General features: G+C 35.7%; 2 non-coding genes across 2 annotated transcripts; both read left to right on the top strand.

The window, feature by feature from the left end:
- Positions 1–12,768: 12,768 nt before the first annotated feature.
- On the top strand, positions 12,769–12,841 carry TRNAF-GAA (transfer RNA phenylalanine (anticodon GAA)). Its single transcript has one exon. It is a non-coding gene; the product is annotated as a tRNA-Phe (tRNA).
- Positions 12,842–22,795: 9,954 nt separating this feature from the next.
- Positions 22,796–22,868, top strand: TRNAF-GAA (transfer RNA phenylalanine (anticodon GAA)). Its single transcript has one exon. It is a non-coding gene; the product is annotated as a tRNA-Phe (tRNA).
- The last annotated feature ends 2,463 nt before the right edge of the window (positions 22,869–25,331 follow it).

Genomic DNA, 25,331 nt, shown 5'->3' with positions numbered 1-25,331 from the left:
TGTCCTCTCAAAAAAGAACTCTAGGAACATCAAACAGATTTTTTGTGCATATGTCTGTTGTTCTTTTGGCACTAGAAAAATCCTTTGGACAGTCAATGAGGAGGGACTATTTCACCTCTTTGTGTTCTCTGTCCCTATTAGGGTAGGGAATCAACCTTCTACAGTGCTGTCATGAAATATATCTAGAAACGGATTTGCTGGTAAGTCTACTTTCATAGTTTTCACCTCATACATCAATAGACCATAATGATACTTAATAAACAAAAACTTAACAAGTAGGTAATCATAGTTTAAAAAATGTGAAATGCCCATGTCATTCTGACATGTTTCAGCACATTTTGGGACAAATGGTCTCACTTTTAACAATCAATAAAATATTTTCTCTAAATTTTTGTCTCTTTTTTGCTCCAATTGTTTGCATCTCATAAAAAATAAAACTTGATGTAACATTATGCATGCAAATTGTGTTTTATGTGCGACCATGACCTATTCTAGAAGCACAGGGTCAGAATTATACTGGTGCATGGAGACAAACTGAAAATGTAAAAATTCAATGGCAAAATTGCTGTCTTTTTCTACTCATTCACAAATAGTTAATGAATGTTATTAAATATGTACAGCAAAATGGAAGGCGTTTCAAATAGAAATCATGCTTCAAAAAACAGTCAAATGAAAAATTATAATATATCCCTCCAGGTGTGACACTTGACATTTGCAGAGTGTCAAACCCCCCAGAAAATGTATAGATATGGCCGAAATAGCTCAGTTGGGAGAGCGTTAGACTGAAGATCTAAAGGTCCCGGGTTTCGGCAAAATGCTTTTTCTTCACCATTTACATTTTAAGGAGATATTAAACAAAGCACATGGACTGATCATGATCAAAAGGCCTAAAAATCTTAACTATCTACAGAAAACAAAATGTTAAAAATTTGAGAAACGGTAACTTTTTCCTTTTGAACACATGAATGTTTTTTAGTAATTTTTCCTCTATTTTGTTTTATTTCAGATTGACTTAGCTGTAAGAGGATTAAAAGGTAACCTGATAGCTGAAACAGACAGCACTTATCAGACACTAGCTGAATGATTATAGTCAGCTTGTTTGACTTTGAAACACTGAGGCATTACTGAGACAAATGTCCTTAAAAAATATGCTGTGGACAAAGTCAAAAAGGCAAAAAACACAAGCTCCACACAGGTCCGTCATCTTTAATTTGAAATATAGGAGGTTTCTACTTTAATGGTGAGACAAAGCATCTACATATTTGACATTGCTCCAGTGAGTAGAGCCCACTTAAAAATGTATGGGTTGCTTGCCTCTGCAAGCAAAAGCTGGGCACTAAACTGGCATACTTGCAATGCTGGATGGTTCAGAGTGAAAACACCTATAGGCTGACAATAGTAATTGCAGGTGTTGATTAACTCATTGTGCAAAATAATTTCTAAAATGTGGTCACTTTGGGAGGTTTTCTGCTATTTTGGTACTCTGCAAATTTCATCTGCAAGGTATTCCTGCATAATCTGCATTGCAAAACCCAAATAGGGCTCTTCCTTTCAAAGCCCTGCTGTGTGGCCAAACAGTAGTTTCTGAAGAAATGTGGTGCATCACCGTATTTGTGAGAAATCTAACATTTCTAATATCCAAACAAAATAAATGGAGGTTTAAAAATTAATGCAGACGAAAAGTACGCATATAAAAAATGTTATTTATTGACTTTTTTGGGGTGGTGTGACAAGTTTGTAATCACAAGGAATGGTAACATTTCTGCTGACTAGCATGGAAGGAGTTAAGTTCCAATTGCATATCAAAGTCAGGATGGCCGAGCGGTCTAAGGCGCAGCGTTCAGGTCGCAGTCTCCCCTGGAGGCGTGGGTTCAAATCCCACTTCTGACATCAACATTTAATTTCAAGAAACTTTATCTTCATTTATTGATTAGATGAGGTCAAACAAAACTTAGTAATGTGGTTTTGAAAAATTTCCTGAGAGTCTTTGGAGTGAATCTGAATTTGTCCTCTCAAAAAAGAACTCTAGGAACATCAAACACATTTTTTGTGCATATGTCTGTTGTTCTTTTGGCACTAGAAAAATCCTTTGGACAGTCAATGAGGAGGGACTATTTCACCTCTTTGTGTTCTCTGTCCCTATTAGGGTAGGGAATCAACCTTCTACAGTGCTGTCATGAAATATATCTAGAAACGGATTTGCTGGTAAGTCTACTTTCATAGTTTTCACCTCATACATCAATAGACCATAACGATACTTAATAAACAAAAACTTAACAAGTAGGTAATCATAGTTTAAAAAATGTGAAATGCCCAAGTCATTCTGACATGTTTCAGCACATTTTGGGACAAATGGTCTCACTTTTAACAATCAATAAAATATTTTCTCTAAATTTTTGTCTCTTTTTTGCTCCAATTGTTTGCATCTCATAAAAAATAAAACTTGAAGTAACATTATGCATGCAAATTGTGTTTTATGTGCGACCATGACCTATTCTAGAAGCACAGGGTCAGAATTATACTGGTGCATGGAGACAAACTGAAAATGTAAAAATTCAATGGCAAAATTGCTGTCTTTTTCTACTCATTCACAAATAGTCAATGAATGTTATTAAATATGTACAGCAAAATGGAAGGCGTTTCAAATAGAAATCATGCTTCAAAAAACAGTCAAATGAAAAATTATAATATATCCCTCCAGGTGTGACACTTGACATTTGCAGAGTGTCAAACCCCCCAGAAAATGTATAGATATGGCCGAAATACCTCAGTTGGGAGAGCGTTAGACTGAAGATCTAAAGGTCCCTAGTCCAATCCCGGGTTTCGGCAAAATGCTTTTTCTTCACCGTTTACATTTTAAGGAGATATTAAACAAAGCACATGGACTGATCATGATCAAAAGGCCTAAAAATCTTAACTATCTACAGAAAACAAAATGTTAAAAATTTGAGAAACGGTAACTTTTTCCTTTTGAACACATGAATGTTTTTTAGTAATTTTTCCTCTATTTTGTTTTATTTCAGATTGACTTAGCTGTAAGAGGATTAAAAGGTAACCTGATAGCTGAAACAGACAGCACTTATCAGACACTAGCTGAATGATTATAGTCAGCTTGTTTGACTTTGAAACACTGAGGCATTACTGAGACAAATGTCCTTAAAAAATATGCTGTGGACAAAGTCAAAAAGGCAAAAAACACAAGCTCCACACAGGTCCGTCATCTTTAATTTGAAATATAGGAGGTTTCTACTTTAATGGTGAGACAAAGCATCTACATATTTGACATTGCTCCAGTGAGTAGAGCCCACTTAAAAATGTATGGGTTGCTTGTCTCTGCAAGCAAAAGCTGGGCACTAAACTGGCATACTTGCAATGCTGGATGGTTCAGAGTGAAAACACCTATAGGCTGACAATAGTAATTGCAGGTGTTGATTAACTCATTGTGCAAAATAATTTCTAAAATGTGGTCACTTTGGGAGGTTTTCTGCTGTTTTGGTACTCTGCAAATTTCATCTGCAAGGTATTCCTGCAAAATCTGCATTGCAAAACCCAAATAGGGCTCTTCCTTTCAAAGCCCTGCTGTGTGGCCAAACAGTAGTTTCTGAAGAAATGTGGTGCATCACCGCATTTGTGAGAAATCTAACATTTCTAATATCCAAACAAAATAAATGGAGGTTTAAAAATTAATGCAAACGAAAAGTACCCATATAAAAAATGTTATTTATTGACTTTTTTGGGGTGGTGTGACAAGTTTTTAATCACAAGGAATGGTAACATTTCTGCTGACTAGCATGGAAGGAGTTAAGTTCCAATTGCATATCGAAGTCAAGATGGCAGAGTGGTCTAGGTTGCAGTTTCCCCTGGAGGCGTGGGTTCAAATCCCACTTCTGACATCAACATTTAATTTCAAGAAACTTTATCTTCATGTAATGTGGTTTTGAAAAATTTCCTGAGAGTCTTTGGAGTGAATCTGAATTTGTCCTCTCAAAAAAGAACTCTAGGAACATCAAACAGATTTTTTGTGCATATGTCTGTTGTTCTTTTGGCACTAGAAAAATCCTTTGGACAGTCAATGAGGAGGGACTATTTCACCTCTTTGTGTTCTCTGTCCCTATTAGGGTAGGGAATCAACCTTCTACAGTGCTGTCATGAAATATATCTAGAATCGGATTTGCTGGTAAGTCTACTTTCATAGTTTTCACCTCATACATCAATAGACCATAACGATATTTAATAAACAAAAACTTAACAAGTAGGTAATCATAGTTTAAAAAATGTGAAATGCCCATGTCCTTCTGACATGTTTCAGCACATTTTGGGACAAATGGTCTCACTTTTAACAATCAATAAAATATTTTCTCTAAATTTTTGTCTCTTTTTTGCTCCAATTGTTTGCATCTCATAAAAAATAAAACTTGATGTAACATTATGCATGCAAATTGTGTTTTATGTGCGACCATGACCTATTCTAGAAGCACAGGGTCAGAATTATACTGGTGCATGGAGACAAACTGAAAATGTAAAAATTCAATGGCAAAATTGCTGTCTTTTTCTACTCATTCACAAATAGTTAATGAATGTTATTAAATATGTACAGCAAAATGGAAGGCGTTTCAAATAGAAATCATGCTTCAAAAAACAGTCAAATGAAAAATTATAATATATCCCTCCAGGTGTGACACTTGACATTTGCAGAGTGTCAAACCCCCCAGAAAATGTATAGATATGGCCGAAATAGCTCAGTTGGGAGATCGTTAGACTGAACATCTAAAGGTCCCTGGTCCAATCCCGGGTTTCGGCAAAATGCTTATTCTTCACCGTTTACATTTTAAGGAGATATTAAACAAAGCACATGGACTGATCATGATCAAAAGGCCTAAAAATCTTAACTATCTACAGAAAACAAAATGTTAAAAATTTGAGAAACGGTAACTTTTTCCTTTTGAACACATGAATGTTTTTTAGTAATTTTTCCTCTATTTTGTTTTATTTCAGATTGACTTAGCTGTAAGAGGATTAAAAGGTAACCTGATAGCTGAAACAGACAGCACTTATCAGACACTAGCTGAATGATTATAGTCAGCTTGTTTGACTTTGAAACACTGAGGCATTACTGAGACAAATGTCCTTAAAAAATATGCTGTGGACAAAGTCAAAAAGGCAAAAAACACAAGCTGAACACAGGGCCGTCATCTTTAATTTGAAATATAGGAGGTTTCTACTTTAATGGTGAGACAAAGTATCTACATATTTGACATTGCTCCAGTGAGTAGAGCCCACTTAAAAATGTATGGGTTGCTTGTCTCTGCAAGCAAAAGCTGGGCACTAAACTGGCATACTTGCAATGCTGGATGGTTCAGAGTGAAAACACCTATAGGCTGACAATAGTAATTGCAGATGTTGATTAACTCATTGTGCAAAATAATTTCTAAAATGTGGTCACTTTGGGAGGTTTTCTGCTGTTTTGGTACTCTGCAAATTTCATCTGCAAGGTATTCCTGCAAAATCTGCATTGCAAAACCCAAATAGGGCTCTTCCTTTCAAAGCCCTGCTGTGTGGCCAAACAGTAGTTTCTGAAGAAATGTGGTGCATCACCGCATTTGTGAGAAATCTAACATTTCTAATATCCAAACAAAATAAATGGAGGTTTAAAAATTAATGCAGACGAAAAGTACGCATATAAAAAATGTTATTTATTGACTTTTTTGGGGTGGTGTGACAAGTTTTTAATCACAAGGAATGGTAACATTTCTGCTGACTAGCATGGAAGGAGTTAAGATCCAATTGCATATCGAAGCGGTCTAAGGCGAGCGGTCTAATACCGAGCGGTCTAAGGCGCTGCGTTCAGGTCGCAGTCTCCCCTGGAGGCGTGGGTTCAAATCCCACTTCTGACATCAACATTTAATTTCAAGAAACTTTAACTTCATTTATTGATTAGATGAGGTCAAACAAAACTTAGTAATGTGGTTTTGAAAAATTTCCTGAGAGTCTTTGGAGTGAATCTGAATTTGTCCTCTCAAAAAAGAACTCTAGGAACATCAAACAGATTTTTTGTGCATATGTCTGTTGTTCTTTTGGCACTAGAAAAATCCTTTGGACAGTCAATGAGGAGGGACTATTTCACCTCTTTGTGTTCTCTGTCCCTATTAGGGTAGGGAATCAACCTTCTACAGTGCTGTCATGAAATATATCTAGAAACGGATTTGCTGGTAAGTCGACTTTCATAGTTTTCACCTCATACATCAATAGACCATAACGATACTTAATAAACAAAAACTTAACAAGTAGGTAATCATAGTTTAAAAAATGTGAAATGCCCATGTCATTCTGACATGTTTCAGCACATTTTGGGACAAATGGTCTCACTTTTAACAATCAATAAAATATTTTCTCTAAATTTTTGTCTGTTTTTTGCTCCAATTGTTTGCATCTCATAAAAAATAAAACTTGATGTAACATTATGCATGGAAATTGTGTTTTATGTGCGACCATGACCTATTCTAGAAGCACAGGGTCAGAATTATACTGGTGCATGGAGACAAACTGAAAATGTAAAAATTCAATGGCAAAATTGCTGTCTTTTTCTACTCATTCACAAATAGTTAATGAATGTTATTAAATATGTACAGCAAAATGGAAGGCGTTTCAAATAGAAATCATGCTTCAAAAAACAGTCAAATGAAAAATTATAATATATCCCTCCAGGTGTGACACTTGACATTTGCAGAGTGTCAAACCCCCCAGAAAATGTATAGATATGGCCGAAATAGCTCAGTTGGGAGAGCGTTAGACTGAAGATCTAAAGGTCCCGGGTTTCGGCAAAATGCTTTTTCTTCACCATTTACATTTTAAGGAGATATTAAACAAAGCACATGGACTGATCATGATCAAAAGGCCTAAAAATCTTAACTATCTACAGAAAACAAAATGTTAAAAATTTGAGAAACGGTAACTTTTTCCTTTTGAACACATGAATGTTTTTTAGTAATTTTTCCTCTATTTTGTTTTATTTCAGATTGACTTAGCTGTAAGAGGATTAAAAGGTAACCTGATAGCTGAAACAGACAGCACTTATCAGACACTAGCTGAATGATTATAGTCAGCTTGTTTGACTTTGAAACACTGAGGCATTACTGAGACAAATGTCCTTAAAAAATATGCTGTGGACAAAGTCAAAAAGGCAAAAAACACAAGCTCCACACAGGTCCGTCATCTTTAATTTGAAATATAGGAGGTTTCTACTTTAATGGTGAGACAAAGCATCTACATATTTGACATTGCTCCAGTGAGTAGAGCCCACTTAAAAATGTATGGGTTGCTTGCCTCTGCAAGAAAAAGCTGGGCACTAAACTGGCATACTTGCAATGCTGGATGGTTCAGAGTGAAAACACCTATAGGCTGACAATAGTAATTGCAGGTGTTGATTAACTCATTGTGCAAAATAATTTCTAAAATGTGGTCACTTTGGGAGGTTTTCTGCTATTTTGGTACTCTGCAAATTTCATCTGCAAGGTATTCCTGCATAATCTGCATTGCAAAACCCAAATAGGGCTCTTCCTTTCAAAGCCCTGCTGTGTGGCCAAACAGTAGTTTCTGAAGAAATGTGGTGCATCACCGTATTTGTGAGAAATCTAACATTTCTAATATCCAAACAAAATAAATGGAGGTTTAAAAATTAATGCAGACGAAAAGTACGCATATAAAAAATGTTATTTATTGACTTTTTTGGGGTGGTGTGACAAGTTTGTAATCACAAGGAATGGTAACATTTCTGCTGACTAGCATGGAAGGAGTTAAGTTCCAATTGCATATCAAAGTCAGGATGGCCGAGCGGTCTAAGGCGCAGCGTTCAGGTCGCAGTCTCTCCTGGAGGCGTGGGTTCAAATCCCACTTCTGACATCAACATTTAACTTCAAGAAACTTTATCTTCATTTATTGATTAGATGAGGTCAAACAAAACTTAGTAATGTGGTTTTGAAAAATTTCCTGAGAGTCTTTGGAGTGAATCTGAATTTGTCCTCTCAAAAAACAACTCTAGGAACATCAAACACATTTTTTGTGCATATGTCTGTTGTTCTTTTGGCACTAGAAAAATCCTTTGGACAGTCAATGAGGAGGGACTATTTCACCTCTTTGTGTTCTCTGTCCCTATTAGGGTAGGGAATCAACCTTCTACAGTGCTGTCATGAAATATATCTAGAAACGGATTTGCTGGTAAGTCTACTTTCATAGTTTTCACCTCATACATCAATAGACCATAACGATACTTAATAAACAAAAACTTAACAAGTAGGTAATCATAGTTTAAAAAATGTGAAATGCCCAAGTCATTCTGACATGTTTCAGCACATTTTGGGACAAATGGTCTCACTTTTAACAATCAATAAAATATTTTCTCTAAATTTTTGTCTCTTTTTTGCTCCAATTGTTTGCATCTCATAAAAAATAAAACTTGATGTAACATTATGCATGCAAATTGTGTTTTATGTGCGACCATGACCTATTCTAGAAGCACAGGGTCAGAATTATACTGGTGCATGGAGACAAACTGAAAATGTAAAAATTCAATGGCAAAATTGCTGTCTTTTTCTACTCATTCACAAATAGTCAATGAATGTTATTAAATATGTACAGCAAAATGGAAGGCGTTTCAAATAGAAATCATACTTCAAAAAACAGTCAAATGAAAAATTATAATATATCCCTCCAGGTGTGACACTTGACATTTGCAGAGTGTCAAACCCCCCAGAAAATGTATAGATATGGCCGAAATAGCTCAGTTGGGAGAGCGTTAGACTGAAGATCTAAAGGTCCCTAGTCCAATCCCGGGTTTCGGCAAAATGCTTTTTCTTCACCGTTTACATTTTAAGGAGATATTAAACAAAGCACATGGACTGATCATGATCAAAAGGCCTAAAAATCTTAACTATCTACAGAAAACAAAATGTTAAAAATTTGAGAAACGGTAACTTTTTCCTTTTGAACACATGAATGTTTTTTAGTAATTTTTCCTCTATTTTGTTTTATTTCAGATTGACTTAGCTGTAAGAGGATTAAAAGGTAACCTGATAGCTGAAACAGACAGCACTTATCAGACACTAGCTGAATGATTATAGTCAGCTTGTTTGACTTTGAAACACTGAGGCATTACTGAGACAAATGTCCTTAAAAAATATGCTGTGGACAAAGTCAAAAAGGCAAAAAACACAAGCTCCACACAGGTCCGTCATCTTTAATTTGAAATATAGGAGGTTTCTACTTTAATGGTGAGACAAAGCATCTACATATTTGACATTGCTCCAGTGAGTAGAGCCCACTTAAAAATGTATGGGTTGCTTGCCTCTTCAAGCAAAAGCTGGGCACTAAACTGGCATACTTGCAATGCTGGATGGTTCAGAGTGAAAACACCTATAGGCTGACAATAGTAATTGCAGGTGTTGATTAACTCATTGTGCAAAATAATTTCTAAAATGTGGTCACTTTGGGAGGTTTTCTGCTATTTTGGTACTCTGCAAATTTCATCTGCAAGGTATTCCTGCATAATCTGCATTGCAAAACCCAAATAGGGCTCTTCCTTTCAAAGCCCTGCTGTGTGGCCAAACAGTAGTTTCTGAAGAAATGTGGTGCATCACCGTATTTGTGAGAAATCTAACATTTCTAATATCCAAACAAAATAAATGGAGGTTTAAAAATTAATGCAGACGAAAAGTACGCATATAAAAAATGTTATTTATTGACTTTTTTGGGGTGGTGTGACAAGTTTGTAATCACAAGGAATGGTAACATTTCTGCTGACTAGCATGGAAGGAGTTAAGTTCCAATTGCATATCAAAGTCAGGATGGCCGAGCGGTCTAAGGCGCAGCGTTCAGGTCGCAGTCTCCCCTGGAGGCGTGGGTTCAAATCCCACTTCTGACATCAACATTTAATTTCAAGAAACTTTATCTTCATTTATTGATTAGATGAGGTCAAACAAAACTTAGTAATGTGTTTTTGAAAAATTTCCTGAGAGTCTTTGGAGTGAATCTGAATTTGTCCTCTCAAAAAAGAACTCTAGGAACATCAAACACATTTTTTGTGCATATGTCTGTTGTTCTTTTGGCACTAGAAAAATCCTTTGGACAGTCAATGAGGAGGGACTATTTCACCTCTTTGTGTTCTCTGTCCCTATTAGGGTAGGGAATCAACCTTCTACAGTGCTGTCATGAAATATATCTAGAAACGGATTTGCTGGTAAGTCTACTTTCATAGTTTTCACCTCACACATCAATAGACCATAACGATATTTAATAAACAAAAACTTAACAAGTAGGTAATCATAGTTTAAAAAATGTGAAATGCCCATGTCATTCTGACATGTTTCAGCACATTTTGGGACAAATGGTCTCACTTTTAACAATCAATAAAATATTTTCTCTAAATTTTTGTCTCTTTTTTGCTCCAATTGTTTGCATCTCATAAAAAATAAAACTTGATGTAACATTATGCATGCAAATTGTGTTTTATGTGCGACCATGACCTATTCTAGAAGCACAGGGTCAGAATTATACTGGTGCATGGAGACAAACTGAAAATGTAAAAATTCAATGGCAAAATTGCTGTCTTTTTCTACTCATTCACAAATAGTTAATGAATGTTATTAAATATGTACAGCAAAATGGAAGGCGTTTCAAATAGAAATCATGCTTCAAAAAACAGTCAAATGAAAAATTATAATATATCCCTCCAGGTGTGACACTTGACATTTGCAGAGTGTCAAACCCCCTAGAAAATGTATAGATATGGCCGAAATAGCTCAGTTGGGAGAGCGTTAGACTGAAGATCTAAAGGTCCCTAGTCCAATCCCGGGTTTCGGCAAAATGCTTTTTCTTCACCGTTTACATTTTAAGGAGATATTAAACAAAGCACATGGACTGATCATGATCAAAAGGCCTAAAAATCTTAACTATCTACAGAAAACAAAATGTTAAAAATTTGAGAAACGGTAACTTTTTCCTTTTGAACACATGAATGTTTTTTAGTAATTTTTCCTCTATTTTGTTTTATTTCAGATTGACTTAGCTGTAAGAGGATTAAAAGGTAACCTGATAGCTGAAACAGACAGCACTTATCAGACACTAGCTGAATGATTATAGTCAGCTTGTTTGACTTTGAAACACTGAGGCATTACTGAGACAAATGTCCTTAAAAAATATGCTGTGGACAAAGTCAAAAAGGCAAAAAACACAAGCTCCACACAGGTCCGTCATCTTTAATTTGAAATATAGGACGTTTCTACTTTAATGGAGAGACAAAGCATCTACATATTTGACATTGCTCCAGTGAGTAGAGCCCACTTAAAAATGTATGGGTTGCTTGTCTCTGCAAGCAAAAGCTGGGCACTAAACTGGCATACTTGCAATGCTGGATGGTTCAGAGTGAAAACACCTATAGGCTGACAATAGTAATTGCAGGTGTTGATTAACTCATTGTGCAAAATAATTTCTAAAATGTGGTCACTTTGGGAGGTTTTCTGCTGTTTTGGTACTCTGCAAATTTCATCTGCAAGGTATTCCTGCAAAATCTGCATTGCAAAACCCAAATAGGCCTCTTCCTTTCAAAGCCCTGCTGTGTGGCCAAACAGTAGTTTCTGAAGAAATGTGGTGCATCACCGCATTTGTGAGAAATCTAACATTTCTAATATCCAAACAAAATAAATGGAGGTTTAAAAATTAATGCAGACGAAAAGTACGCATATAAAAAATGTTATTTATTGACTTTTTTGGGGTGGTGTGACAAGTTTTTAATCACAAGGAATGGTAACATTTCTGCTGACTAGCATGGAAGGAGTTAAGTTCCAATTGCATATCGAAGTCAAGATGGCAGAGTGGTCTAAGGCGCTGCGTTTAGGTTGCAGTTTCCCCTGGAGGCGTGGGTTCAAATCACACTTCTGACATCAACATTTAATTTCAAGAAACTTTATCTTCATGTAATGTGGTTTTGAAAAATTTCCTGAGAGTCTTTGGAGTGAATCTGAATTTGTCCTCTCAAAAAAGAACTCTAGGAACATCAAACAGATTTTTTGTGCATATGTCTGTTGTTCTTTTGGCACTAGAAAAATCCTTTGGACAGTCAATGAGGAGGGACTATTTCACCTCTTTGTGTTCTCTGTCCCTATTAGGGTAGGGAATCAACCTTCTACAGTGCTGTCATGAAATATATCTAGAAACGGATTTGCTGGTAAGTCTACTTTCATAGTTTTCACCTCATACATCAATAGACCATAACGATATTTAATAAACAAAAACTTAACAAGTAGGTAATCATAGTTTAAAAAATGTGAAATGCCCATGTCCTTCTGACATGTTTCAGCACATTTTGGGACAAATGGTCTCACTTTTAACAATCAATAAAATATTTTCTCTAAATTTTTGTCTCTTTTTTGCTCCAATTGTTTGCATCTCATAAAAAATAAAACTTGATGTAACATTATGCATGCAAATTGTGTTTTATGTGCGACCATGACCTATTCTAGAAGCACAGGGTCAGAATTATACTGGTGCATGGAGACAAACTGAAAATGTAAAAATTCAATGGCAAAATTGCTGTCTTTTTCTACTCATTCACAAATAGTTAATGAATGTTATTAAATATGTACAGCAAAATGGAAGGCGTTTCAAATAGAAATCATGCTTCAAAAAACAGTCAAATGAAAAATTATAATATATCCCTCCAGGTGTGACACTTGACATTTGCAGAGTGTCAAACCCCACAGAAAATGTATGGATATGGCCGAAATAGCTCAGTTGGGAGAGCGTTAGACTGAAGATCTAAAGGTCCTTGGTCCAATCCCGGGTTTCGGCAAAATGCTTTTTCTTCACCGTTTACATTTTAAGGAGATATTAAACAAAGCACATGGACTGATCATGATCAAAAGGCCTAAAAATCTTAACTATCTACAGAAAACAAAATGTTAAAAATTTGCGAAACGGTAACTTTTTCCTTTTGAACACATGAATGTTTTTTAGTAATTTTTCCTCTATTTTGTTTTATTTCAGATTGACTTAGCTGTAAGAGGATTAAAAGGTAACCTGATAGCTGAAACAGACAGCACTTATCAGACACTAACTGAATGATTATAGTCAGCTTGTTTGACTTTGAAACACTGAGGCATTACTGAGACAAATGTCCTTAAAAAATATGCTGTGGACAAAGTCAAAAAGGCAAAAAACACAAGCTGAACACAGGTCCGTCATCTTTAATTTGAAATATAGGAGGTTTCTACTTTAATGGTGAGACAAAGTATCTACATATTTGACATTGCTCCAGTGAGTAGAGCCCACTTAAAAATGTATGGGTTGCTTGTCTCTGCAAGCAAAAGCTGGGCACTAAACTGGCATACTTGCAATGCTGGATGGTTCAGAGTGAAAACACCTATAGGCTGACAATAGTAATTGCAGGTGTTGATTAACTCATTGTGCAAAATAATTTCTAAAATGTGGTCACTTTGGGAGGTTTTCTGCTGTTTTGGTACTCTGCAAATTTCATCTGCAAGGTATTCCTGCAAAATCTGCATTGCAAAACCCAAATAGGGCTCTTCCTTTCAAAGCCCTGCTGTGTGGCCAAACAGTAGTTTCTGAAGAAATGTGGTGCATCACCGCATTTGTGAGAAATCTAACATTTCTAATATCCAAACAAAATAAATGGAAGTTTAAAAATTAATGCAGACGAAAAGTACGCATATAAAAAATGTTATTTATTGACTTTTTTGGGGTGGTGTGACAAGTTTTTAATCACAAGGAATGGTAACATTTCTGCTGACTAGCATGGAATGAGTTAAGATCCAATTGCATATCGAAGCGGTCTAAGGCGAGCGGTCTAATACCGAGCGGTCTAAGGCGCTGCGTTCAGGTCGCAGTCTCCCCTCGAGGCGTGGGTTCGAATCCCACTTCTGACATCAACATTTAATTTCAAGAAACTTTATCTTCATTTATTGATTAGATGAGGTCAAACAAAACTTAGTAATGTGGTTTTGAAAAATTTCCTGAGAGTCTTTGGAGTGAATCTGAATTTGTCCTCTCAAAAAAGAACTCTAGGAACATCAAACAGATTTTTTGTGCATATGTCTGTTGTTCTTTTGGCACTAGAAAAATCCTTTGGACAGTCAATGAGGAGGGACTATTTCACCTCTTTGTGTTCTCTGTCCCTATTAGGGTAGGGAATCAACCTTCTACAGTGCTGTCATGAAATATATCTAGAAACGGATTTGCTGGTAAGTCTACTTTCATAGTTTTCACCTCATACATCAATAGACCATAACGATACTTAATAAACAAAAACTTAACAAGTAGGTAATCATAGTTTAAAAAATGTGAAATGCCCATGTCATTCTGACATGTTTCAGCACATTTTGGGACAAATGGTCTCACTTTTAACATTAACAATCAATAAAATATTTTCTCTAAATTTTTGTCTCTTTTTTGCTCCAATTGTTTGCATCTCATAAAAAATAAAACTTGATGTAACATTATGCATGCAAATTGTGTTTTATGTGCGACCATGACCTATTCTAGAAGCACAGGGTCAGAATTATACTGGTGCATGGAGACAAACTGAAAATGTAAAAATTCAATGGCAAAATTGCTGTCTTTTTCTACTCATTCACAAATAGTTAATGAATGTTATTAAATATGTACAGCAAAATGGAAGGCGTTTCAAATAGAAATCATGCTTCAAAAAACAGTCAAATGAAAAATTATAATATATCCCTCCAGGTGTGACACTTGACATTTGCAGAGTGTCAAACCCCCCAGAAAATGTATAGCTATGGCAGAAATAGCTCAGTTGGGAGAGCGTTAGACTGAAGATCTAAAGGTCCCTGGTCCAATCCCGGGTTTCGGCAAAATGCTTTTTCTTCACCGTTTACATTTTAAGGAGATATTAAACAAAGCACATGGACTGATCATGATCAAAAGGCCTAAAAATCTTAACTATCTACAGAAAACAAAATGTTAAAAATTTGAGAAAAGGTAACTTTTTCCTTTTGAACACATGAATGTTTTTTAGTAATTTTTCCTCTATTTTGTTTTATTTCAGATTGACTTAGCTGTAAGAGGATTAAAAGGTAACCTGATAGCTGAAACAGACAGCACTTTTCAGACACTAGCTGAATGATTATAGTCAGCATGTTTGACTTTGAAACACTGAGACATTACTGAGACAAATGTCCTTAAAAAATATGCTGTGGACAAAGTCAAAAAGGCAAAAAACACAAGCTGAACACAGGTCCGTCATCTTTAATTTGAAATATAGGAGGTTTCTACTTTAATGGTGAGACAAAGCATCTACATATTTGACATTGCTCCAGTGAGTAGAGCCCACTTAAAAATGTATGGGTTGCTTGTCTCTGCAAGCAAAAGCTGGCCACTAAACTGGCATACTTGCAATGCTGGATGGTTCAGAGTGAAAACACCTATAGGCTGACAATAGTAATTGCAGGTGTTGATTAACTCATTGTGCAAATAATTTCTAAAATGTGGTCACTTTGGGAGGTTTTCTGCTGTTTTGGTACTCTGCAAATTTCATCTGCAAGGTATTCCTGCAAAATCTGCATTGCAAAACCCAAATAGGGCTCTTCCTTTCAAAGCCCTGCTGTGTTGCCAAACAGTAGTTTCTGAAGAAATGTGGTGCATCACCGCATTTGTGAGAAATCTAACATTTCTAATATCCAAACAAAATAAATGGAGGTTTAAAAATTAATGCAGACGAAAAGTACGCATATAAAAAATGTTATTTATTGACTTTTTTGGGGTGGTGTGACAAGTTTTTAATCACAAGGAATGGTAACATTTCTGCTGACTAGCATGGAAGGAGTTAAGTTCCAATTGCATATCGAAGCGGTCTAAGGCGAGCGGTCTAATACCGAGCGGTCTAAGGCGCTGCGTTCAGGTCGCAATCTCCCCTGGCGGCGTGGGTTTAAATCCCACTTCTGACATCAACATTTAATTTCAAGAAACTTTATCTTCATTTATTGATTAGATGAGGTCAAACAAAACTTAGTAATGTGGTTTTGAAAAATTTCCTGAGAGTCTTTGGAGTGAATCTGAATTTGTCCTCTCAAAAAAGAACTCTAGGAACATCAAACAGATTTTTTGTGCATATGTCTGTTGTTCTTTTGGCACTAGAAAAATCCTTTGGACAGTCAATGAGGAGGGACTATTTCACCTCTTTGTGTTCTCTGTCCCAATTAGGGTAGGGAATCAACCTTCTACAGTGCTGTCATGAAATATATCTAGAAACGGATTTGCTGGTAAGTCTACTTTCATAGTTTTCACCTCATACATCAATAGACCATAACGATACTTAATAAACAAAAACTTAACAAGTAGGTAATCATAGTTTAAAAAATGTGAAATGCCCATGTCATTCTGACATGTTTCAGCACATTTTGGGACAAATGGTCTCACTTTTAACAATCAATAAAATATTTTCTCTAAATTTTTGTCTCTTTTTTGCTCCAATTGTTTGCATCTCATAAAAAATAAAACTTGATGTAACATTATGCATGCAAATTGTGTTTTATGTGCGACCATGACCTATTCTAGAAGCACAGGGTCAGAATTATACTGGTGCATGGAGACAAACTGAAAATGTAAAAATTCAATGGCAAAATTGCTGTCTTTTTCTACTCATTCACAAATAGTTAATGAATGTTATTAAATATGTACAGCAAAATGGAAGGCGTTTCAAATAGAAATCATGCTTCAAAAAACAGTCAAATGAAAAATTATAATATATCCCTCCAGGTGTGACACTTGACATTTGCAGAGTGTCAAACCCCCCAGAAAATGTATAGATAAGGCAGAAATATCTCAGTTGGGAGAGCGTTAGACTGAAGATCTAAAGGTCCCTGGTCCAATCCCGGGTTTCGGCAAAATGCTTTTTCTTCACCGTTTACATTTTAAGGAGATATTAAACAAAGCACATGGACTGATAATGATCAAAAGGCCTAAAAATCTTAACTATCTACAGAAAACAAAATGTTAAAAATTTGAGAAACGGTAACTTTTTCCTTTTGAACACATGAATGTTTTTTAGTAATTTTTCCTCTATTTTGTTTTATTTCAGATTGACTTAGCTGTAAGAGGATTAAAAGGTAACCTGATAGCTGAAACAGACAGCACTTATCAGACACTAGCTGAATGATTATAGTCAGCTTGTTTGACTTTGAAACACTGAGGCATTACTGAGACAAATGTCCTTAAAAAATATGCTGTGGACAAAGTCAAAAAGGCAAAAAACACAAGCTCCACACAGGTCCGTCATCTTTAATTTGAAATATAGGAGGTTTCTACTTTAATGGTGAGACAAAGCATCTACATATTTGACATTGCTCCAGTGAGTAGAGCCCACTTAAAAATGTATGGGTTGCTTGTCTCTGCAAGCAAAAGCTGGGCACTAAACTGGCATACTTGCAATGCTGGATGGTTCAGAGTGAAAACACCTATAGGCTGACAATAGTAATTGCAGGTGTTGATTAACTCATTGTGCAAAATAATTTCTAAAATGTGGTCACTTTGGGAGGTTTTCTGCTGTTTTGGTACTCTGCAAATTTCATCTGCAAGGTATTCCTGCAAAATCTGCATTGCAAAACACAAATAGGGCTCTTCCTTTCAAAGCCCTGCTGTGTGGCCAAACAGTAGTTTCTGAAGAAATGTGGTGCATCACCGCATTTGTGAGAAATCTAACATTTCTAATATCCAAACAAAATAAATGGAGGTTTAAAAATTAATGCAAACGAAAAGTACCCATATAAAAAATGTTATTTATTGACTTTTTTGGGGTGGTGTGACAAGTTTTTAATCACAAGGAATGGTAACATTTCTGCTGACTAGCATGGAAGTAGTTAAGTTCCAATTTCATATCGAAGTCAGGATGGCCGAACAGTCTAAGGCGCTGCGTTCAGGTCGCAGTCTCCCCTGGAGGCGTGTGTTCAAATCCCACTTCTGACATCAACATTTAATTTCAAGAAACTTTATCTTCATGTAATGTGGTTTTGAAAAATTTCCCGAGAGTCTTTGGAGTGAATCTGAATTTGTCCTCTCAAAAAAGAACTCTAGGAACATCAAACAGATTTTTTGTGCATATGTCTGTTGTTCTTTTGGCACTAGAAAAATCCTTTGGACAGTCAATGAGGAGGGACTATTTCACCTCTTTGTGTTCTCTGTCCCTATTAGGGTAGGGAATCAACCTTCTACAGTGCTGTCATGAAATATATCTAGAAACGGATTTGCTGGTAAGTCTACTTTCATAGTTTTCACCTCATACATCAATAGACCATAACGATACTTAATAAACAAAAACTTAACAAGTAGGTAATCATAGTTTAAAAAATGTGAAATGCCCATGTCATTCTGACATGTTTCAGCACATTTTGGGACAAATGGTCTCACTTTTAACAATCAATAAAATATTTTCTCTAAATTTTTGTCTCTTTTTTGCTCCAATTGTTTGCATCTCATAAAAAATAAAACTTGATGTAACATTATGCATGCAAATTGTGTTTTATGTGCGACCATGACCTATTCTAGAAGCACAGGGTCAGAATTATACTGGTGCATGGAGACAAACTGAAAATGTAAAAATTCAATGGCAAAATTGCTGTCTTTTTCTACTCATTCACAAATAGTTAATGAATGTTATTAAATATGTACAGCAAAATGGAAGGCGTTTCAAATAGAAATCATGCTTCAAAAAACAGTCAAATGAAAAATTATAATATATCCCTCCAGGTGTGACACTTGACATTTGCAGAGTGTCAAACCCCCCAGAAAATGTATAGATAAGGCAGAAATATCTCAGTTGGGAGAGCGTTAGACTGAAGATCTAAAGGTCCCTGGTCCAATCCCGGGTTTCGGCAAAATGCTTTTTCTTCACCGTTTACATTTTAAGGAGATATTAAACAAAGCACATGGACTGATAATGATCAAAAGGCCTAAAAATCTTAACTATCTACAGAAAACAAAATGTTAAAAATTTGAGAAACGGTAACTTTTTCCTTTTGAACACATGAATGTTTTTTAGTAATTTTTCCTCTATTTTGTTTTATTTCAGATTGACTTAGCTGTAAGAGGATTAAAAGGTAACCTGATAGCTGAAACAGACAGCACTTATCAGACACTAGCTGAATGATTATAGTCAGCTTGTTTGACTTTGAAACACTGAGGCATTACTGAGACAAATGTCCTTAAAAAATATGCTGTGGACAAAGTCAAAAAGGCAAAAAACACAAGCTCCACACAGGTCCGTCATCTTTAATTTGAAATATAGGAGGTTTCTACTTTAATGGTGAGACAAAGCATCTACATATTTGACATTGCTCCAGTGAGTAGAGCCCACTTAAAAATGTATGGGTTGCTTGTCTCTGCAAGCAAAAGCTGGGCACTAAACTGGCATACTTGCAATGCTGGATGGTTCAGAGTGAAAACACCTATAGGCTGACAATAGTAATTGCAGGTGTTGATTAACTCATTGTGCAAAATAATTTCTAAAATGTGGTCACTTTGGGAGGTTTTCTGCTGTTTTGGTACTCTGCAAATTTCATCTGCAAGGTATTCCTGCAAAATCTGCATTGCAAAACACAAATAGGGCTCTTCCTTTCAAAGCCCTGCTGTGTGGCCAAACAGTAGTTTCTGAAGAAATGTGGTGCATCACCGCATTTGTGAGAAATCTAACATTTCTAATATCCAAACAAAATAAATGGAGGTTTAAAAATTAATGCAAACGAAAAGTACCCATATAAAAAATGTTATTTATTGACTTTTTTGGGGTGGTGTGACAAGTTTTTAATCACAAGGAATGGTAACATTTCTGCTGACTAGCATGGAAGTAGTTAAGTTCCAATTTCATATCGAAGTCAGGATGGCCGAACAGTCTAAGGCGCTGCGTTCAGGTCGCAGTCTCCCCTGGAGGCGTGTGTTCAAATCCCACTTCTGACATCAACATTTAATTTCAAGAAACTTTATCTTCATGTAATGTGGTTTTGAAAAATTTCCCGAGAGTCTTTGGAGTGAATCTGAATTTGTCCTCTCAAAAAAGAACTCTAGGAACATCAAACAGATTTTTTGTGCATATGTCTGTTGTTCTTTTGGCACTAGAAAAATCCTTTGGACAGTCAATGAGGAGGGACTATTTCACCTCTTTGTGTTCTCTGTCCCTATTAGGGTAGGGAATCAACCTTCTACAGTGCTGTCATGAAATATATCTAGAAACGGATTTGCTGGTAAGTCTACTTTCATAGTTTTCACCTCACACATCAATAGACCATAACGATATTTAATAAACAAAAACTTAACAAGTAGGTAATCATAGTTTAAAAAATGTGAAATGCCCATGTCATTCTGACATGTTTCAGCACATTTTGGGACAAATGGTCTCACTTTTAACAATCAATAAAATATTTTCTCTAAATTTTTGTCTCTTTTTTGCTCCAATTGTTTGCATCTCATAAAAAATAAAACTTGATGTAACATTATGCATGCAAATTGTGTTTTATGTGCGACCATGACCTATTCTAGAAGCACAGGGTCAGAATTATACTGGTACATGGAGACAAACTGAAAATGTAAAAATTCAATGGCAAAATTGCTGTCTTTTTCTACTCATTCACAAATAGTTAATGAATGTTATTAAATATGTACAGCAAAATGGAAGGCGTTTCAAATAGAAATCATGCTTCAAAAAACAGTCAAATGAAAAATTATAATATATCCCTCCAGGTGTGACACTTGACATTTGCAGAGTGTCAAACCCCCTAGAAAATGTATAGATGTGGCCGAAATAGCTCAGTTGGGAGAGCGTTAGACTGAAGATCTAAAGGTCCCTAGTCCAATCCCGGGTTTCGGCAAAATGCTTTTTCTTCACCGTTTACATTTTAAGGAGATATTAAACAAAGCACATGGACTGATCATGATCAAAAGGCCTAAAAATCTTAACTATCTACAGAAAACAAAATGTTAAAAATTTGAGAAACGGTAACTTTTTCCTTTTGAACACATGAATGTTTTTTAGTAATTTTTCCTCTATTTTGTTTTATTTCAGATTGACTTAGCTGTAAGAGGATTAAAAGGTAACCTGATAGCTGAAACAGACAGCACTTATCAGACACTAGCTGAATGATTATAGTCAGCTTGTTTGACTTTGAAACACTGAGGCATTACTGAGACAAATGTCCTTAAAAAATATGCTGTGGACAAAGTCAAAAAGGCAAAAAACACAAGCTCCACACAGGTCCGTCATCTTTAATTTGAAATATAGGACGTTTCTACTTTAATGGAGAGACAAAGCATCTACATATTTGACATTGCTCCAGTGAGTAGAGCCCACTTAAAAATGTATGGGTTGCTTGTCTCTGCAAGCAAAAGCTGGGCACTAAACTGGCATACTTGCAATGCTGGATGGTTCAGAGTGAAAACACCTATAGGCTGACAATAGTAATTGCAGGTGTTGATTAACTCATTGTGCAAAATAATTTCTAAAATGTGGTCACTTTGGGAGGTTTTCTGCTGTTTTGGTACTCTGCAAATTTCATCTGCAAGGTATTCCTGCAAAATCTGCATTGCAAAACCCAAATAGGCCTCTTCCTTTCAAAGCCCTGCTGTGTGGCCAAACAGTAGTTTCTGAAGAAATGTGGTGCATCACCGCATTTGTGAGAAATCTAACATTTCTAATATCCAAACAAAATAAATGGAGGTTTAAAAATTAATGCAGACGAAAAGTACGCATATAAAAAATGTTATTTATTGACTTTTTTGGGGTGGTGTGACAAGTTTTTAATCACAAGGAATGGTAACATTTCTGCTGACTAGCATGGAAGGAGTTAAGTTCCAATTGCATATCGAAGTCAAGATGGCAGAGTGGTCTAAGGCGCTGCGTTTAGGTTGCAGTTTCCCCTGGAGGCGTGGGTTCAAATCACACTTCTGACATCAACATTTAATTTCAAGAAACTTTATCTTCATGTAATGTGGTTTTGAAAAATTTCCTGAGAGTCTTTGGAGTGAATCTGAATTTGTCCTCTCAAAAAAGAACTCTAGGAACATCAAACAGATTTTTTGTGCATATGTCTGTTGTTCTTTTGGCACTAGAAAAATCCTTTGGACAGTCAATGAGGAGGGACTATTTCACCTCTTTGTGTTCTCTGTCCCTATTAGGGTAGGGAATCAACCTTCTACAGTGCTGTCATGAAATATATCTAGAAACGGATTTGCTGGTAAGTCTACTTTCATAGTTTTCACCTCATACATCAATAGACCATAACGATATTTAATAAACAAAAACTTAACAAGTAGGTAATCATAGTTTAAAAAATGTGAAATGCCCATGTCCTTCTGACATGTTTCAGCACATTTTGGGACAAATGGTCTCACTTTTAACAATCAATAAAATATTTTCTCTAAATTTTTGTCTCTTTTTTGCTCCAATTGTTTGCATCTCATAAAAAATAAAACTTGATGTAACATTATGCATGCAAATTGTGTTTTATGTGCGACCATGACCTATTCTAGAAGCACAGGGTCAGAATTATACTGGTGCATGGAGACAAACTGAAAATGTAAAAATTCAATGGCAAAATTGCTGTCTTTTTCTACTCATTCACAAATAGTTAATGAATGTTATTAAATATGTACAGCAAAATGGAAGGCGTTTCAAATAGAAATCATGCTTCAAAAAACAGTCAAATGAAAAATTATAATATATCCCTCCAGGTGTGACACTTGACATTTGCAGAGTGTCAAACCCCCCAGAAAATGTATGGATATGGCCGAAATAGCTCAGTTGGGAGAGCGTTAGACTGAAGATCTAAAGGTCCTTGGTCCAATCCCGGGTTTCGGCAAAATGCTTTTTCTTCACCGTTTACATTTTAAGGAGATATTAAACAAAGCACATGGACTGATCATGATCAAAAGGCCTAAAAATCTTAACTATCTACAGAAAACAAAATGTTAAAAATTTGAGAAACGGTAACTTTTTCCTTTTGAACACATGAATGTTTTTTAGTAATTTTTCCTCTATTTTGTTTTATTTCAGATTGACTTAGCTGTAAGAGGATTAAAAGGTAACCTGATAGCTGAAACAGACAGCACTTATCAGACACTAGCTGAATGATTATAGTCAGCTTGTTTGACTTTGAAACACTGAGGCATTACTGAGACAAATGTCCTTAAAAAATATGCTGTGGACAAAGTCAAAAAGGCAAAAAACACAAGCTGAACACAGGTCCGTCATCTTTAATTTGAAATATAGGAGGTTTCTACTTTAATGGTGAGACAAAGTATCTACATATTTGACATTGCTCCAGTGAGTAGAGCCCACTTAAAAATGTATGGGTTGCTTGTCTCTGCAAGCAAAAGCTGGGCACTAAACTGGCATACTTGCAATGCTGGATGGTTCAGAGTGAAAACACCTATAGGCTGACAATAGTAATTGCAGGTGTTGATTAACTCATTGTGCAAAATAATTTCTAAAATGTGGTCACTTTGGGAGGTTTTCTGCTGTTTTGGTACTCTGCAAATTTCATCTGCAAGGTATTCCTGCAAAATCTGCATTGCAGAACCCAAATAGGGCTCTTCCTTTCAAAGCCCTGCTGTGTGGCCAAACAGTAGTTTCTGAAGAAATGTGGTGCATCACCGCATTTGTGAGAAATCTAACATTTCTAATATCCAAACAAAATAAATGGAAGTTTAAAAATTAATGCAGACGAAAAGTACGCATATAAAAAATGTTATTTATTGACTTTTTTGGGGTGGTGTGACAAGTTTTTAATCACAAGGAATGGTAACATTTCTGCTGACTAGCATGGAATGAGTTAAGATCCAATTGCATAAGAAACTTTATCTTCATTTATTGATTAGATGAGGTCAAACAAAACTTAGTAATGTGGTTTTGAAAAATTTCCTGAGAGTCTTTGGAGTGAATCTGAATTTGTCCTCTCAAAAAAGAACTCTAGGAACATCAAACAGATTTTTTGTGCATATGTCTGTTGTTCTTTTGGCACTAGAAAAATCCTTTGGACAGTCAATGAGGAGGGACTATTTCACCTCTTTGTGTTCTCTGTCCCTATTAGGGTAGGGAATCAACCTTCTACAGTGCTGTCATGAAATATATCTAGAAACGGATTTGCTGGTAAGTCTACTTTCATAGTTTTCACCTCATACATCAATAGACCATAACGATACTTAATAAACAAAAACTTAACAAGTAGGTAATCATAGTTTAAAAAATGTGAAATGCCCATGTCATTCTGACATGTTTCAGCACATTTTGGGACAAATGGTCTCACTTTTAACATTAACAATCAATAAAATATTTTCTCTAAATTTTTGTCTCTTTTTTGCTCCAATTGTTTGCATCTCATAAAAAATAAAACTTGATGTAACATTATGCATGCAAATTGTGTTTTATGTGCGACCATGACCTATTCTAGAAGCACAGGGTCAGAATTATACTGGTGCATGGAGACAAACTGAAAATGTAAAAATTCAATGGCAAAATTGCTGTCTTTTTCTACTCATTCACAAATAGTTAATGAATGTTATTAAATATGTACAGCAAAATGGAAGGCGTTTCAAATAGAAATCATGCTTCAAAAAACAGTCAAATGAAAAATTATAATATATCCCTCCAGGTGTGACACTTGACATTTGCAGAGTGTCAAACCCCCCAGAAAATGTATAGCTATGGCAGAAATAGCTCAGTTGGGAGAGCGTTAGACTGAAGATCTAAAGGTCCCTGGTCCAATCCCGGGTTTCGGCAAAATGCTTTTTCTTCACCGTTTACATTTTAAGGAGATATTAAACAAAGCACATGGACTGATCATGATCAAAAGGCCTAAAAATCTTAACTATCTACAGAAAACAAAATGTTAAAAATTTGAGAAACGGTAACTTTTTCCTTTTGAACACATGAATGTTTTTTAGTAATTTTTCCTCTATTTTGTTTTATTTCAGATTGACTTAGCTGTAAGAGGATTAAAAGGTAACCTGATAGCTGAAACAGACAGCACTTTTCAGACACTAGCTGAATGATTATAGTCAGCATGTTTGACTTTGAAACACTGAGACATTACTGAGACAAATGTCCTTAAAAAATATGCTGTGGACAAAGTCAAAAAGGCAAAAAACACAAGCTGAACACAGGTCCGTCATCTTTAATTTGAAATATAGGAGGTTTCTACTTTAATGGTGAGACAAAGCATCTACATATTTGACATTGCTCCAGTGAGTAGAGCCCACTTAAAAATGTATGGGTTGCTTGTCTCTGCAAGCAAAAGCTGGCCACTAAACTGGCATACTTGCAA

Source organism: Dendrobates tinctorius, unplaced genomic scaffold (genome assembly GCF_039654945.1).
Source record: "Dendrobates tinctorius isolate UK_male_01 unplaced genomic scaffold, ASM3965494v1 ptg000184l, whole genome shotgun sequence".
Lineage (NCBI taxonomy): Eukaryota > Metazoa > Chordata > Amphibia > Anura > Dendrobatidae > Dendrobates > Dendrobates tinctorius.
Note: the sequence above shows the minus strand (reverse complement) of the source record. Positions and strands in the feature narration are given on the sequence as shown.